The sequence below is a fragment of the Ursus arctos genome, unplaced genomic scaffold, assembly GCF_023065955.2.
Source record: "Ursus arctos isolate Adak ecotype North America unplaced genomic scaffold, UrsArc2.0 scaffold_23, whole genome shotgun sequence".
NCBI classification, from domain to species: Eukaryota; Metazoa; Chordata; class Mammalia; order Carnivora; family Ursidae; genus Ursus; species Ursus arctos.
The window spans coordinates 11,797,304-11,815,819 of NW_026622908.1; the positions used below are offsets into that span (position 1 = coordinate 11,797,304).

Genomic DNA, 18,516 nt, shown 5'->3' on the forward strand with positions numbered 1-18,516 from the left:
CACAGAATGAAAATCTTTGCCTGGTCCTTAGAGTCAATAGAAACTTCCTAAAGGAATGGTAGGCTGGTACCTGAAGGACAAGAGAAGTTAGGTGAAAGGAGAGAGGAGAACAGAAAGAAAAGGCAAGAACATAATAGAAGGAAGGGAGAAGCAGGAATAAAAACTTGGAGGCAGAAGGACATTGCATCCCTGTTGAACTTTTCATCAGTGGTTTGACCTTGAGCAACCCCTTGCTGAAACTCGATTTCCTTATCTGTAAAGTGTGGATAATATTTACCTCTCTGCATTCCTGAAAAGTAAACAAGATCATGTATTTTTAAGTGCTGCCATTGTTAGCAAGAGATAGTAATTCAACTTCGACTAATTTAAGTATAAATGGCAATGCATTAGAAGGTCATTGGGATATGCTGTAGAACGTGAAGACCATACTGAATGCAGGGACGTGGCTGCATCTCTGGACCAACTGCAATTAGAGATTCAATAGGGCCGTTGAGACACTATTGCTTTTCATATCTATTTCCTTTGCATGTGAATGTTATCCTTCCCTTCCACCAAACACCAGTTTTTTATTCTTAGTAGATGATCATGGCTGCCCAAGAAGTCAACTTCTGAGTTTTATATCTTTGGCAGAAGTTACTCAAAGAGAGTCTGCTTCTCTCAGTTCTAATCCCAAAATTACCAGGAAAGGACTTGTGAGATGCCCACCCCAAGGCCATCAGCTGTGGTCAGGGAGTGAGTTCCTAATGGATACACCTGATGGCCCCTGAAGTGACTTTGGGAGTTGGAGAGGCAGTTCAGTTCCTGCCTCTTTAAGTATTTTAAATTTTTCTAAATTTTAAAGATACTAATTGGGGTGCCTGGGTGGCTCAGTCGGTTAAGTGTCTGACTTTTGATTTCGGCTCAGGTCATGATCTCAGGGCTATGAGATCGAGCCCTGCATCAGGCTCCATGCTGATGGGCTTGGAGCCTGCTTGAGAGCCGCTCTCTCCCTCTCTGCTTCTCCCCCACTCTCTTAAAAAAAATACACACACACACACACACACACACTAATTAAGTTACATACTTTTGGTGCACATCTATTATGTGTTGTGCACGATGCAACAAATTTTAGATGAAATATCTAATTAAATGTTAACCTAATGAAGTAGTTACTATTATTATCTCCATATCATAGATGAAGAAACTAAGCTATAGTGAAGGGGTCACTTGTTTAGCTGTATACAATGAGTAAGGGGAAAAGCAGGGTATCAAGTCAAGCTTGCCTGGCTCAGAGTTTGAGCTACTGACTGTTATGGACATTTAATTTAATAAATGTCTCTTTTCAGCTACAGACCAGACATCTACTTCCCTTCAGTGAGCAGAAGAATTCTGAACCCTGGCATGGTGGGGAACAGCTCGTTCCTCTCTCTCCCCAGTGTGGGGGGCCAGCCAGAGATTACAAGCCATGAACAAGAAAGCCAGCACAGAACTCAAAGACAGGAATTCTTTAGATGTTATAGATCACACGACTTTGAAGTGATTCTGTTACCTATGTCTATATCATTTTTCTCTTTCCAACAGAGTATAAAATATCACACCTTTCATGCTAAAAGTGACTTTCACATATGGATGCCGATTTTTCATAAACTTTGGTGGTGTTAGTCCTTGCCTAAAGCTATAGATCTCACTAGAAATTAAAGAAAAGTGATTCTATGATTCTAAAAATGGATGTGGGGAGATTCTGATTGGAATTTTTAAAAGACAAATGCATCGGGTGCCTATAAGTTAATTAAAGATTAAGGAATGGACTAATTCTTAGTTGATTCAGGATTTTCCATTCCAATTGAATGTATTGCTCAATGACATTATTGACATTTAGGGTGGATGGGAATATTCATCTCCAGTTTCTTCACTCAAATCTGCATGGTATTTGTTGGTGTTTATTGGAGTAGAGGATGGAAGCACTCACAGCTTTGTTGAGAAGGAAAGGAGAGAAAATATTGCAACTGGGTTCGCTCATTAGTTGTTATTTATTTATTTTACCAGTAAATATTGAGATAGAGAGAAATGTGATCAAGGAGGGAATACAAAGTTGACTTAACTTTTATCTACGATATTTAGTTTTAAAAAATCTGAAGCAAATATGGCAAAATATTTAGATTTGTTTAAAGCTTATTATAGGTCCAGGGGTGCCTGGATGCCTCAGTTAGTTAAGCATCTGACTCTTGATATCAGCTCAGGTCACGATCTTAGAATTGTGAAATCCAGCCCCGAGTCAGGCTGATTCTCTCAACTTCTTCTTCTGCCCCCATCCCTCTCTTTCTCTCCCTATTCCTCATAAAGGAAAAAAAAAAAAAAGCTTATTGTAGGTCCAATGATATTTGTTTTAAAGCCAACTATCTTGAATATAATATATGACATTTGGTTGAGAATAAAGAATAAGAAAAAAGGAAATATGTTTTAAAATCCATAAGTACTAAAAGCACTCCATTTTGCTCCAGTTTCTTTAAAGAGATTTACTTATTATATATTTTAGAGCGAGAAAGTGTGTTCACGGGCACAGGGCACAGGGAGAGGGAGAGAGAGTCTCAGACAGATTCTGCGCTAATCGCAGAGCCTGATGTAGGCTCGATCCCACGACCCTGAGATCAGGACCTCAGCCGAAACCAAGAGCCAGTTGCCCAATCAACTGCACCACCCAGCTGTCCCCAGTTTTGTTTTTTTTTTAATGCACTATTCCCATTTTGTGGCCATAAATCCTAATATTCCAGCACCAGGTAGGTTTCAAGACTTTGATTACATGGTGCATTGTTTCTCTGTGTTCTGTGTTTGGTCAGCAGTGGTCGTGGTACATTTTGCATCTAGAAATTAAAAAAGCACATCACACTGGAAGGCATAGACCTCTCAGAATTGTCTCTCTTCAACCAAACTGGAAACTTCCTGTTTGGAATATTACCTAATATACTTACAGAAAGTGCCTTAAGCCTCAAGCATGAGGTATAATTTATTCTAGAATTTTAAACTGTCTGATCCTGAAATTTAAGGCATGGGGCAAGTCAGTCTTTTAAATCTCAATTCCCTCATATGTCAGTTGGGAAAAATAAAAATATTAGTGCCTATGTCACAGGTCGTTATAAAGAGAGGTGACTTTACCGTGACATTAATAAAGGATAAGTTTAAGGCTTCATTTATAGAAATTTTCTCCAGATTTAGTATGTAATTTTGTGTCTGTAATTTTGTATTGTTTTCTTAAAAAGAGCCTTCCAGATTGACTATTTTCAGGCCTGATAATACCTGGATCTGCCTCTGGTTACAGAGATGACATGAGATATTAAGTAAATATAACGCTTTAGGGAAGTGCCTAATATAGAGAAGAAAGAGAGAGGAGGGGCGGGAGGAGAGATGGAAATTTTAAGGAATTGGCTCACATGATTGTGGAGGCTGGCAGACCAGAATCTAAGGCAGAACAGTAGGCTGGAAACAGAAGAGAGTCGATGTTGCAATCTTCAGGCTCAAGTCTGTAGGTCAGGCTGGCAGGCTGGAAATACAAGGAGGACTTCTATGTTAGAGTTTTGAGGCAGAATCCCTTCTTTCCCAGTTAACCTCAGTTTTTGCTCTTCAGGCCTTCAACTGATTGGATGAGGCCCACTCACATTATCATGAGTGATCTTTTGAATATTAAATGATAGCTACAGAACACCTTCACAGTAACATCCAGACTAGTGTCTGACAAAACAAGTGGCACTGTGGCCTAGCCAAGTTGACACATAAAATTAACTACCACACAGAGTAAGTCCTCAACAAAACAAAGGACTCTGCAAGGTCCTAATTAATTTTTCTTCTTCTTCTCCTCCTCATCCTTCTTCTTTGCCTTATTATAGCCTATATTTCTTTTTTTTTTTAAAGATTTTATTTATTTATTCGACAGAGATAGAGACAGCCAGTGAGAGAGGGAACACAAGCAGGGGGAGTGGGAGAGGAAGAAGCAGGCTCCTAGCGGAGGAGCCTGATGTGGGGCTCGATCCCATAACGCCGGGATCATGCCCTGAGCCGAAGGCAGACGCCTAATCGCTGTGCCACCCAGGCGCCCCTATAGCCTATATTTCTAGAACAGTACCTGAAATTTGAAAGGTTCTCAAAAAAATCTTTTGGGAAAATGGATGTGTCAAGAAATGCAAGAATGAATGAATAAATAAATAAAAATGTAGTTGCCAGTAAATAGCTGATATATGGACTGTTCAAAATGGCTAGCATAGTTAAGGTCAATGAGTTTGGCTGGATGGCACACCAGATAATGAGAAAAGAAGTCTGGTATACATTCTGTGTTTTTGCCCTCGTCCATAATGTGAGATCTTAATACGTGGTTATGAAGTAAAGTTTGAAATCTGAGGAACAAGTGATAAATACTACAATCTCTGTATTACTTGGTCAAGACAGATATAGCCTTTACATATCCAACATTTATACCTTCTAAATTACTATTCCTTGATATTGCTAAAATGTAGCTGGAATTTAACTTAAGACCATTACAAATATTTTTGTTTTAATTTAAGACCATTACAAATATTTTTCTTCTAATCTGACCTGTCTAAAATGCAAGGCATCATTCAGTCACTTGTCCTTATCTTTTTCTTCCTAATTTTTTTTCCATATTCACAAAAGTCAGTCTAATTTTCACCTTTCTCTCACTCTTGCCTACCTTTCAATTCAAAGGGTGTTCATTCTTCATGAGAGAGTCACAGAATGGGAAGTGGCAGGCAGAAGAACTACGTCCTAAAATTCAATAAACACTTCTCTCTTACACATGGGGAATGTGTAGGCTTGCCTTTAGAGGGTGAGGCAAAAAGGATGAAAACAAACCCACTTTCCTTTCCTTCCATGATTCCATTGCAGTGCCCATGCTAACACGAGGAATCAAATCATTCTGTTTTCTTACATTCTTAATAAATCAAGCTCCTCTGGAGGTCAAAGATGAAAGTGGTATCTATTTGCATCTCAGTTTCAATCTCTACTTGGTAGCTTGCTTCAAAATGGTTCTTCCTGGGAACATGTGTATCCTGATCAAAATGCCAATCACATTTGTTCCTTCAGCATTATCAGACAAGACTTCTTGCCCCCATATTTTGAGCTCTTTGTGTATCTGACTTGTAATTTGCATGTATCAGACACCAGCTCACTGGAAGGCCCCTGGAGTGTGAAGTCTCACTAGTGACTGAAACAAGGCAAACTCTCCACATACATCTGGGCCAGCTCTCCCCTCTCAGTGCCTTTTACACCATCTGAATGGACACAGTCAAGGAAAATCAGCTAAGACCTGAAGACCAAAGCTGCCATTGGAGATAGATTCTCCACTCTTCTGTAAGTTGAACTTATGGACCTTGAGAGGTAAATGTATTTTGAGGAATTTGTCCATTCCTTTATTTCTTCATTTTTTTCTGAGAACTCTGCTGTCCCCCCACCCCCACACACATGCACACACACAGATGTAGACTCCAAATTTGTGGATAATATCTCACCATAACTCCTGGCCATGCATGTTTGAGTAGAAGTAAGTATTTGACCCAGTCTGGGTAAATTAGATTTTCTTTACAGGAATTTGGAAATCTAATTCTCAGACACTAGTTTACTGGTCATTTGAACTATGAACTAATACAAAGCCACGGTTGGGATAGCCATTGCTTGAAACATTAGAAAGACCTGAACTGCAGAGAGAGAATGATCCAGACAAAAATGTCATGCCACCTCAAAAGAAAGAGGCACTGTATGTGATAATTTTCTGGTTCCTGGTTCCAAGCCTCAGGGAGGTCATGGCTGTACTTTCTGTGCATCTATAAGATGACACCTTTGCCCTTATGATTATTCCTTTGTATATAAGTTAGTATAAGTGGATTTCTGTTTCTTGTCACCAAAAATATCTTGATCAAAATATCCTATGGAATCCATAGTGACCAAAGTTAGTGCATATTGTGGAATCATTGATCTGATACAAAAAATAGTCATTACATGCATATATTTCTAGAAACTGCTAGGTGCCAAGGGAACAAGATGGAAAAAAAATACTCATTTTCAACTGTGAGGAAAGAGATTAGCCAAAGGCACATGCTCGGCAACTGAAGATTTTACAGTCTAGTGGAATAGATAGCAACAAAAAATCTCAAGTAATACAAACACTATGAGAAAAAAGCAGGGTATTGTGATGGAGAGTGAGCAGGGGTGTGGATAGCTATGTGTGAGGAGGGGGTGGAGGAGAAGCAACATTAAAAAGGATGGCCATAGCCGGGAGGATATTAGGAGAAGGAAGGGAAAAATAAAGGGGGGGGACGGGGGGAGTACAGAAGGGGAGACGAACCGTGAGAGACTATGGATTTTGGGAAACAAACTGAGGGTTTTAGAGGGGAAGGTGGGGGGGGATGAGCTAGCCTGGTGATGGGTATTAAGGAGGGCACGTATTGCGTGGAGCACTGGGTGTTATACACAAACAATGAATCATGGAACATTGCATCAAAAACTAAGGATGTACTGTATGGTGACTAACACAACATAATAAAAAGAAAAAGAAAAGAAAAAAGATGGCCAGGTGACGTCTGAGGTGAGACCTGATTTACGATAAAGTCTCATCACAGGAACAACATCGCAGGCAGAGAAAGTAGCAAGTGCCAGAGCCACTGAGGCAGGAATAGGCCTAGTGCGTTCAAGCAGCAGAACTCGGGCCAGAGTGGCTGAGGCATAAGAAACAGAGAAGAGCGATGTGAGGTGAGGTTGGGGAAGGGGTAGGCAGCGACCATATCAGAGCTTCGCAGACAACAATAAAGAATTTGGATTTAATTCTATGGGTAGTGGAAAACCATTAGAGACTTTTAAGCAGAGGAGCAATATGATCGTTTGTGTTCTTAAAAGATTTCGGTAGAGAGTAGACTGAAGCATCCTAGGGAAGGAGCCAGGACAGGATTCGAAAGGAATTGCAGGTGATGAGGGGTGATGGTAACCTGGCAAGTGTAGTGGAAGCAGAGATATAAAAAAGCATGTGGATTTGATATATGTTTTTGGAATCTGACAAGACTTGCTAATGGATTCGTGAGGGGGTAGCAAGAAAGAGGAAACAAGAGTGACTCCCAGTCACTGACTTGAGCAACATTGTTAAGTGCCCTTAAAAATGGAGGAAAACTGGGAGAGAGATGAGATTTGTGTGTTGGAGGGTGATGGTGAAGAATCAAACAGAATCGAGTATTCTGTTTGGGCATGTTATGTTTGAGCTGCCTGGCAGACATCTAAATGAGATGCCAGGGAGGCAGCTGGGCATACGAGCAGGGAGCACAAGAAACAGATTAAGCCCAAAGAAATCGACTTGAAAGGCATCTAGAAGGAAGACGAGGACTGTGTTAGCAGGTGCTGGAGAGTTGTTATCAGCAAGAGAAGGAAACACCCTCATGCTTCTGATTCTCTCTCTCTCACTTGCTCTGTGTGTGTATATGTGATAGATATTATGAAGTAAGATCATCTTCTAGGACAATAACAAATTGGATTAGTCAGAAAAGTAAGTGGGACTGATAAGTAACACTCAGCGCCCAGATGGGATTCGTAGTCGTGAGTTACAAGTGACTGCATCTAGCCTGTTTGGATGATATTTTCGGTGATATAAATTGCTCCAATGTAGGACAGAATAGGCAGATTGTTAGCTTTGACCAGAGTTTGAAGTTTTTTCCAATCGAGTATTTTGGAGGGAGAATTAGGAAGAGAGTTGATAATGTGTAAAAATGGATGATCATAGTGGTAGAGCACAGAATCCAGTTGGTTAACAAGGGTGTGATATATTTTTGTAATAATGTCCCCTAATTTGTTGTGGTCTCCTCCACCCTGAAAATGGCCATTTGGCTTCCTTTGCTTAACCAAAGGCTTGAAAAGCATTTGAGCATTGGGTCTTGACCTATTGGTGCTCTTCAGATACTGCCATCACCACAGTATGAATAAGCTTTGATTATCCTAGTGGGAGGATGAAAATCACATGACTTAACCACTCTTGTCACACCTGCCAACAACCCACCTGCTGCTAGACATATGAGTAAGGTCATCCAAGACCAGCAAAGCCCCAGTCGACTAACCAATTGACTGCAAACTCACAAACGAAATCAAGTAAGATCATCTGAGCTCAGACTAGACCAGAGGAACCCCCTAGCAGAGTTGTGAACCCAATAAATCATCTGTTACATAGCAACAGATATTTGGTACAAGTGTTGGATGGTGAGGAAAGGTAAATGGATTGGAGGTCTGAGAAAGAGGGAAGGATTGGCAAGGAGAGAGTATAAAAATAAATACCTTGGGAAGATGAAAAAATTTCCAGAGATGGATGGTGGTAGTCATTGTGCAACGTTGTGAAAGTACTCAATGACACTGAACTGTACACTTAAAAATGGTTAAAATGGTAAATTTTGTGTTATATATATTTTTCCATGATTAAAAAATAAAATTAAAAAAATGAGTCAGAAGAGAGATTTTTATTAATTTTTTTTCTATTAAAGAAATCGAGCTTCAATGTAGAGAATAATTTGCTCAAATTACACAAACAGGAAATGGAGAAACTATGAATAGCAACAAGACTTGTCTTCTCTGACATTTGTGGCAGAGCGGAAGGAAAATCAGACCTAACCGAGCATTCATAAATTTTATTTTAGTTAGTATAAATTTTAAAGATCATCTAGTCCATCCTCTCATTTCATAAATGAAGTAACACATATATTTGTGTCATTGCATGCCGCTTCAACATTGATTTATTAAGGACTTCCTGGGCACGCTCTCTGTGCCTGGCACGTGATCATCAGCGAGCATCCAGCTCATAGAGCCTCATGGAGCTTTCCCTCGTGACGACGTATTCTAAACCAAAAAGTCATAAAAACAATTGCACAATTACAAGTTATGTTAAGCACTACGAAGGAAAAATACAGAGGAATTTGTGGGTATATATCAGCGAGACCTCATTTTTGGTGGTGCGGGAATCAGAGAAAGCTTCCCCAAGGAGTGACTTAGGCTGAGACTCTAAGGATTAGTAGGGGTTATGGAAGAGAAATCTCTCTGTGCCTCAATTTCCTCATCTGTAATATGAAGGGAATTGGACTAAATTCTCTTCCAGATCTAAAATGAATTATTCACTAAATTTAGAGATAGGGGATTTAAGTTTGACTGGAAAACAGATGTGACCATGATTCAGGAAGTTGCTGGTTTTTACATTTATGTGGATTGTTTATTATATAGTTCAGTAAGAAAAGATACTTAAAACTGGTATTTGGGCACCCAATCTTTTTTCAATATGTTCAAATCAAATCCCTTACCTTGGGCTGAGCTCTCATGAGATTTTCATGGTATCTTTTAATCAAAACTTAAGCATAAACTATATAATGGCTCCAGACTTCTTTTTCAATATACACAGAGGGACTACGGGAGTTATTTCCTTTTCCATATAAAATCATCTCTCCAATGGAAAATATGTTTCAAATTAGGCGAGTCCATGAATGAGTGCAGTGTGAATGTTCTATGTCAAAATGTAAAAGATTATTAGAAATGAGAAATGTACATTTTATGTATTTATGCTAAACTCTGGATTCATTCTCTTTGGAAATATTAGCATCTCAATCCCCACCTGGGTAAAACCACCTTATTTTAATTTGCAGTTCATTTCAAGGAAAAATGTAGGGGGAACCGTTGCTTTAGAAGCTACTCTTGAGATGTGAGCACCGTGGTTTTGAAACTCTGCTGGTATGGAGATTAGGAGCTCCTCGACCCAAGCTGGAGCAGTCTGCTTCCAAAGTGAGCAATGACTTTCTGGGACAAGTATTGGCTCAAATTTTAAAATTTCTCCCATAAATATTTCTTGGTATTTGATACTTTCTTTAGCCTGTCTTTAAAAAAAAGGAATGCTTGCGGAACAACCATGTAGGAAAACTGAGAAATGGAAATTTATGCTTGCTTTAACTGCTTCTCTGCCCTCACTCCCAACCCTAGGACACCCATGCTTGTGACTTTATGGCAGACATATAATACAGTCATATTTTCTACTAAAAATTATGTCTAGTTCAAATGACATAATTTAATATGTAAGCATTCTATGCATTACACACATACACACAAGACACACTAAAATCCCATCAAGATTTCCTGGTATCCCCTCAAGTGAAATGGGAGAAAACCATCAGTTTCGTTGATAGGGGCCTTTTTAATTCTAGCGTATCCCCTTTTTTACGCAATAACTGTTCTTATAATCAGTTTTACGGATAGTGACATTAAGACACAAAATGGAACCGTCTTGCCTGTGCACACACACAATGTTCAACGTAAGCATCAGAATTCAGGAAATGCTGGGCACAGCTTTTCCCCACGCAGAGTTCCCTGTTAATTGCCTGGTGTTCAAATTTGGCCAAGTGTCAACTGGGTCCTTATCTCGTTGTGCATTTGCAATGGCAAAGAAGAATAACAAACTTAACATTTTGCTTCTGAATTCCTCTACTCTCCCACTCTTCCTGGAGGAAGCCGGGGAGTAGCCCAGGTGAAGAAAAGTCCACTGGGAGCTGGAGTCGAGCCCCACCACAGGCAATAGGGAGTGGTAAAAGTTAAGGAGCAGCTACAGCCCAAACCCTCCTGATTACTGAAGTCCTAACTGCCATATATATATATATGCCATATATATATAATGTGAAAAGGCAAGAGAGGATATCAAGTCCGGATATCAAACCCAGAACGGGACATGGATGTTAAAAATAGAACAGGTAAGTTGGGAATACACAGGCAGGAGGTCATTGGCTTAGCCTCCAAGCATGAGTTTTTTCCTGGGACAACTTCAATATTGATGACACACTTGTCAAGGTCAGTGCGTCAGTGTGACAGTATCAGAAGATTAAGATGTCCAGAAAATTACTGAATATAGTTTCTACAGTTTCTTCCAAAATAACCTTTTTCCTCTAGGTTTAGAAATACTGTTGGACCAATATTTGGAATAAAAACAGTGATACCACTATGTAATAAGTTCCTTGGCATTTGACACCCTAACCAGATCTCTTTATAAAATGATGTTGAAGCATGCTTACTGATGACAACATATAAAAGCCTATGATGTCTCCATTATAATATTCAAAATTGTTTCATCAAGGAAAAATTAAATTATGTTTAGAGGGGTTTTCATATACCTCATGATATCATGGTTCTTTGATAATATTTATGCTATATTTAATCTTTCAAGCAAATTATGTATTTAACCAGAACATCTCATCATACACTAAACTGGGTTTATTAGACTTTGGGAAAAAATGTTTTAGTTTTCCAAACTCCTGAATATTTGATTGTTTTATTCATCAATAGGCACTTATTGGGTACTTAATATATTCCAGGAACTGGGTAGGGACTGAAGTTTAAAGACAAATAGATACAGTTTCTAGACTCAAGTCATTTGTCCTTTTGTGGCAGAAAGAAGTGAGCCACCAATGTAATCCAGATGGAAATGTCCTGTGTTAGAGGTAGACACAGGATACTTCAGAAGTCTGTAAGATAGGGAGTGTTGAGTTCATTCACTGTTCAGGTCTAATTAAGGGAAGGTTGAACTGAGCCATTTTCCTTGAAGTATTAGGCAAAAATGGAGGCATCTGAGGAATGGTATTTTGAGCAGAGAGAAAAGCATATATTAACTTCAGTAAACATGGCATGTAAATATTTCATGGTGTATGGGGGTGCAGGGAAGAAGAGAGGAGGCTAAGAGGTAAATCTGAAACATTAAATAAGTCTTATATTCCTAGAAAATGTGGGGCTTCTTGGGGGTGTGTGTGCATGTTTACACGCATGTGTGAAAATATAAAAAAATGCCCCTCACCATGTTGATTTAATGGAAAATTAATATTTTATTGGGAGGGCTGTATATATATTTCTACTTGCCTTCAGTTGTGATTGAGAGCTTTCATCTCAGAATGCTGAAAAAGCGCGCATTATACGTGGCATGAAGAGGAAGCGTGCCCTCTGGAATCAGATGGACCTGCGTTTCGATTTCATTTCCTTTACTTCTTGGCTCTGTAACCTTGAGGAAACCACTAAATTGTTCGAAGCTGAAATAAAAGGCTGTTATGACTTGTAAGTACAATAAAAAAGAAAGATTTTATCCTAAGCTTTGCAATGGATATTAATTGTTAATTATGCATTTTTCTCATGAGTGTCCTTTATCTCCAAATATTACATATTTTTCATTTTGTAATTTTGTCCGTTTTTTTTTTTTTTACGTATACAAAAGGAAAAGAACCTTTATTACTTATTTATAATAGCCTCTTACGCTTTTATGCTTTTTTGCCAGATGCCTTCAGAGCAGGTGCTTTCTGGGCCGGAGCTTTCTGACCTTCCTGAGACCTAGGAGGTGCTGCATTCTGGCCTGCAGCTTTCGGGGCAGGAACCTTCTGGGCTGGAGCGCTCTTGCCTGCAGCGGCCATCTTTTTTGCTGGAAACTTTGCAGCAGCTGCCATAGCGGCAATGTTCACTACCGTTAGCAGATAGTGCTTTTTTGGGAGAAATGTTCAGGAGATCTGCTTTTTACAGCTTCCTGACATGGTGCTGGATTATTCTGTTCCTCATTTTCTTTACCTTCATGACTTTATAATGATGAATATCTGTCGTCTTGGCTTTTTTTCCCTCTGGCTTCAATCTATGTGGCCCATCTTGCGACTGCCCATTTTGTACTGATACCTGCCTTCCGCCAGGCTTGTGGGGCATACTTCTGGCCAGCACTGCATGGGAACTTGAGGATGAAGTCGATGAACTGCATGGATTTGAAAGGCAGAGCCCGTCTTCTTAACTGAGAACAAGGTCCATAGCCAAAGCGCTGTTCTGAGCAGTAACATTTACAATCCCAACCAACTTCCCCATGGGAGGCCCAAAGGAGAGGTAGGTCACCCAGCCAACCTCCATAAAGCACATGAGAACCATGTCGGCGGGCAGAAGGAAGAAGGCATTCTTTACTATGCACATGTCTATTTTGTAATTTTGTCAGTTTTTACTTTATTCTTTATAAGTTTTTATTTAAATTCCAGTTAGTTAACATGCAGTGTAATATTAGTTTCAGGTGCGCAATACAGTGATTCGACACTTCCATACAACACGCAGTGATCATCACAGCAAGTGCCCTCCTTTATCCCTATCACCTCTTTAACCCATCCCCCTACCTACCGCCCCTCTGGTAACCATCAGTTTGTTCTCTATAGTTAAGAGTCTGTTTGCCTCTCTCTCTCTTTTCCCCCTTTGCTTATTTGTTTTGTTTCTTGAATTCCACATATGGTATTTGTCTTTCTCTGACTGATTTATTTTGCTTAGCAAAATACTATCTAGTTCCATCCATGTCATAGCAAATGGCAAGATTTCATCCTTTTTTATGGCTAATATTCCATTACATATATATATATATATATATATATATATATATATATATATATATATACATACACCACCTCTTTTTTATCCATTAATTAGTCGATGGACAGTTGGGCTGTTTCCATAATTTGGCTATTGCAGATAATGCTTCTATAAACACTGGGGTGCATTAATTCCTTTGAATTAGTATTTTTGTATTCTTTTTTAAAAAAATATTTTATTTATTTATATGAGAGAGAGAGGAAGAGACAGATAGCGAGAGAGAGCATGAGTGGGAAGGAGAGGGAGAAACAGGCTCCCCCTGAGCAGGGAGTCTGATGTGGGGCTCAATTCTAGGATCCTGGGATCATGACCTGAGCCAAAGGCAGATGCTTAACCAACTGAGCCACCAGATACCCCAGTATTTTTGTATTCTTTGGGTAAATACTTAGTAGTGCAATTGCTGGGTTGTAGGGTAGTTCTATTTTTAACTTTTTTTTTTTTAAAGATTTTATTTATTTATTTGACAGAGAGAGACAGCCAGCGAAAGAGGGAACACAAGCAGGGGGAGTGGGAGAGGAGAAGCAGGCTCTTAGCAGAGGAGCCTGATGTGGGGCTCGATCCCAGAATGCTGGGATCACGCCCTGAGCCGAAGGCAGACGCTTAACGACTGCGCCACCCAGGCACCCCCTATTTTTAACTTTTGAGGAAAGTTTATGCTGCTTTCCAGAGTGGCTGCACCAGTTTGCATTCCCACCAGCGGTGTATAAGGGTTCCCTTTTCTCCACATCCTCACCAACACCTGTTGTTTCTTGTGTTGCTGATTTTAGCCATTCTGACAAGTGTGGGGTGACATATCTTTGTGGTTTTGATTTACATTTCCCTGATGATGAGCAATGTTGAGCATCTTTTCGTGTGTCTGTTGGTCATCTGTATGTCTTCTTTGGAAAAATGTCTATTTATGTCTTCTGCCCATTTTAAAAATTTATTTATTTATTTATATTTGAGAGAGAGAGATAGAATGTGAATGGGGGGGAGGGCAGAGGGAGGGAATCTTTCAAGCAGTCTCCCTGCTGAGAGTCTGACATGGGGCTTGATGCACAACCCATGAGCTTATGACCTGACCTGAAACCAAAAGTCAGATGCTCAAACAACTGAGCAACCAGGCACCCACTTCTGCCCATTCTTAAATTGGATTATTCATTTCTTGGGTGTTGAGTTTTGTAAGTTCTTTATATATTTTGGATAATAACCCATGATTAGATATGTCATTTGCAAATATCTTCTTCCATTCAGGAGGTTTCTCTTTAGTTTTGTTGATTGTTTCCTTTGCTGTGCAGAAGCTTTTTATTTTGATGTAGTTCCAATAGTTTATTTTTGATTTTGCTTACTCTGCTGCAAGGGATCTATCAAAAAGAAATTACTATGGCCGACGTCAAATAAGCTACTGCCTATATTCTCTTCTAGGATTTTTGTGATTTCAGGGTCTCACATTTAGGTCTTTCATCCATTTTGAATTTATTTTTGTTTATGGTGTAAGAAACTGGTCTCGTTTCATTTTTTTGCATGTTGCTGTCCAGTTTTCCCAACACCATTTGTCGAAGAGACTTTTTCCATTGCATATTCTTTCCTGCTTTGTCAAAGACTAATTGACCAGATGATTGTGGGTTCATTTCTGGGTTTTCTGTTCTGTTCCATTGATCTACGTGTCTATTTTTGTGTCAGTACCATACTGGTTTGGTTAATACAACTTTGTAATATAACTTGAAGTCTGGAATTGTGGTGCCCTCAGCTTTGTTTTTCTTTGTCAAGGTTTCTTTTGTGGTTCCATACACATTTTAGGATTCTTTGTTCAAGTTCTGTGAAATATGCTGTTGGTGTTTTGATAGGGATTGCTTTTAATCTGTAGATTGCTTTAGTTAGTATAGACATTTTAACAATATTTGTTCTTTTGATTCACAAGCATGGAATGTCTTCATTCCTTTTGTCATCTTCAATTTCTTTCATCAGTGTTTTATAGTTTTCAAAGTACAGGTCTCTCACCTCTTTGGTTAGGTGTATTCCTGGGTATCTTATTGTTTTTAGTGCAATTGTAAATGGAATTGATTCTTTAATTTCTCTTTCTGCTGTTTCATTACTGATGGATAGAAATGCAACAGACGGGGCGCCTGGGTGGCACAGCGGTTAAGCGTCTGCCTTCGGCTCAGGGCATGATCCCGGCGTTCCGGGATCGAGCCCCACATCAGGCTCCTCTGCTATGAGCCTGCTTCTTCCTCTCCCACTCCCCCTGCTTGTGTTCCCTCTCTCGCTGGCTGTCTCTATCTCTGTCAAATAAATAAATAAAATCTTAAAAAAAAAAAAAAAGAAATGCAACAGACTTTTGTACCTTGATTTTGTATCCTGCAACGTTACTGAATTCATTTCTCAGTTCTAGCAGGGGTTTTTTTGTTGTTGTTGTTGTTTTTTGTGTTTTTTTGGAGTCTTTTGAGTTTTCTATGTATAGTATCGTGTCATCTGCAAATAGTGAGAGTTTTACTTCTTCCTTGCTGATTTGGATGTATTTTATTTCTTTTAGCTGTCTTTTTTTTATAGTAATTTTTTATTATGGTATATTAGTCACCATACAGTACATCCTTAGTTTTTGATGTAATGTACCATGATTCATTATTTGCATATAACACCCAGTGCACCATGCAATACGTGCCCTCCTTAATACCCATCACCGGCCTATCCCAGTCCCCCACCCCCCTCTCGTCTGAAACCCTCAGTTTGTTTCCCAGAGTCCATAGTCTCTCATGTTTCATTATTTCTTTTAGTTGTCTTACTGCTGTGGCTAGGACTTTCAATACTATGTTGAATAAAAGTGGTGAGAGTGGACATCCCTGTCTTGTTCCTGGGTATAGAGGAAAAGCTCTGTTTTTCCCCATATAGGATTATATTAGCTGTGGGTTTTTCATATATGACCTTTATTATGTTGAGGTGTGTTCCCTCTAAACCTTTGTTGAGAGTTTTTATCATGAATGGATGTTGTACTTTGTCAAATGCTTTCTCTGCATCTATTGAAATGATCATATGGTTCTTATTCTTTCTTTTATTAACGTGATGTATCATGTTGTTGATTTGCGAATATTGAACCACTCTTCCAATCCAGGAAAAAATCCCACTTGATCATAGTGAATGATTTTTTTAAATGTAGTGTTGGATTTGGTTTGCTAGTATTCTATTGAGAATTTTTGCACTCATATTCATCAGAGATATTGGCCTGTAGTTCTCTTTTTTAGTGGTGTCTTTATCTGGTTTTAGTATCAGATAATGCTGATCTCATAGAATGAATTTAAGTTTTCCTTCCTTTTCTATTTTTTTTTTTAATAGTTTGAGAAGACTAGGTATTAACTCTTCTTTAAATACTTGGTAGATTTCACCTGTGAAGCCGTCTGGTCCTGGACTGACTTTTGTTTGTTGGGAGTTTTTTGATTACTGATTCAATTTTTTTTTTTCCTGGTTATCTGTCTGTTCAAGCTTTCTAATTCTTTCTGTTTCAATTTTGGTAGTTTATATGTTTGTAGGAATTTATCCATTTCTTCCAGGTTGTCCAATGTGTTTGCATATAGTTTTTCATAATTGTAATTATTTGTTATAATTATCTTATAATTATTTGTATTTCTGTGATATTATTTGTTATTTCTTTTCTTTCATTTGTGATTTTATTTATTTAGGGCCTTTCTCTTTCTTTTCTTTTCTTTTTTTTTTTTTTTTAAAGATTTTATTTATTTATGTGACAGAGAGACAGCCAGCGAGAGAGGGAACACAGCAGGGGAGAGGGAGAGGAAGAAGCAGGCTCCCAGTGGAGGAGCCCGATGTGGGACTCGATCCCAGAACGCCGGGATCACGCCCTGAGCCAAAGGCAGACACTTAACGACTGCGCTACCCAGGCGCCCCTTTCTCTTTCTTTTTAATAAGCCTAGCTAGAGGTTTATCAATTTTTAAATTTTTTTTGAAGAACCAATTCCTGGTTTTATTGTTCTATTGTTTTTTTAGTTTCTATATCATTTATTTGTGTTCTAATCTTTATTATTTTCTTCCTTCTGCTAGCTTTAGGCTTTGTTTGTTCTTTTTCTTGCTCCTTTAGATTGTTTATTTGAGACTTTTTTTTTTTTAAAGATTTTATTTATTTATGTGACAGAGAGACAGCCAGCGAGAGAGGGAACACAAGCAGGGGAGTGGGAGAGGAAGAAGCAGGCTCCCAGCAGAGGAGCCCGATGTGGGACCCGATCCCGGAATGCCGGGATCACGCCCTGAGCCGAAGGCAGATGCTTAACGACTGCACTACCCAGGCACCCCTATTTGAGACTTTTCTTGCTTCTTGAGGTAAGCCTGTATTGCTGTATACCTCCCTCTCTGGACTACTTTCGCTGTATTCCAAAGGTTGTGAACATTGCATTTTCATTTTCAGTTGTTTCCATTAATTTTTTTTTCTTTGATTTCCTGGGTGACCCATTCATTGTTTGGTAGCATGTTTTAACCTCCATGTGTTTGCAGTCTTTCCAGATTTTTTCTTGTGGTTGACTTCTTGTTTCATAGCATTGTGGTCAGAACAGGTACATGGTATGACTTCAATCTTTTTGTACTTGTTGAGGCCTGTTTTATGACCTGATATGTGATCTAGATGTTCCATGTGCACTTGAAAAGAATGTGTATTCTGCTGTTTTAGGATGGAATGTTCTGAAGATATCTGTTAAGTCCATCTGCTCCACTGCGTCATTCAAACCCATTGTTTCTCTATTTATTTTCTGTTTATATGCTCTGTCCATTGATGTAAGTGGGGTTTTAAAGTACCCTGATATTATCGGATTATTATCAATTCACTCTTTAATGTTTGTTATTAATTTTTTTATATTTGGGTGTATAAGCATTTACAATTGTAATACATCTTGTTGGATTGGCCCCTGTATGATTGTAGAGTGCCCTTCTTTGTCTTGGTTATAGTCTTTGTTTTAAAGTCTTGTTTGTCCAGTGTAAGTATTGCTGCTCCAGCTTTCTTTTGACATTCATTTTTCATGATAAATGTTTCTGTATCCCCTCACTTTCAATCTGTAGGTGCCGTTAGTTCTAAAATGAGTCTCTCGTAGGCACCATATAGATGGGTCTTATTTTGCTAATCCATTCTCACAC

At 39.0% G+C, this 18,516-nt stretch overlaps 1 pseudogene; it reads right to left on the minus strand.

Annotated features, from left to right (window-relative positions):
• Positions 1–12,281: 12,281 nt before the first annotated feature.
• LOC113264905 (60S ribosomal protein L14-like) lies at positions 12,282–12,924 on the minus strand (annotated as a pseudogene).
• Positions 12,925–18,516: the final 5,592 nt, after the last annotated feature.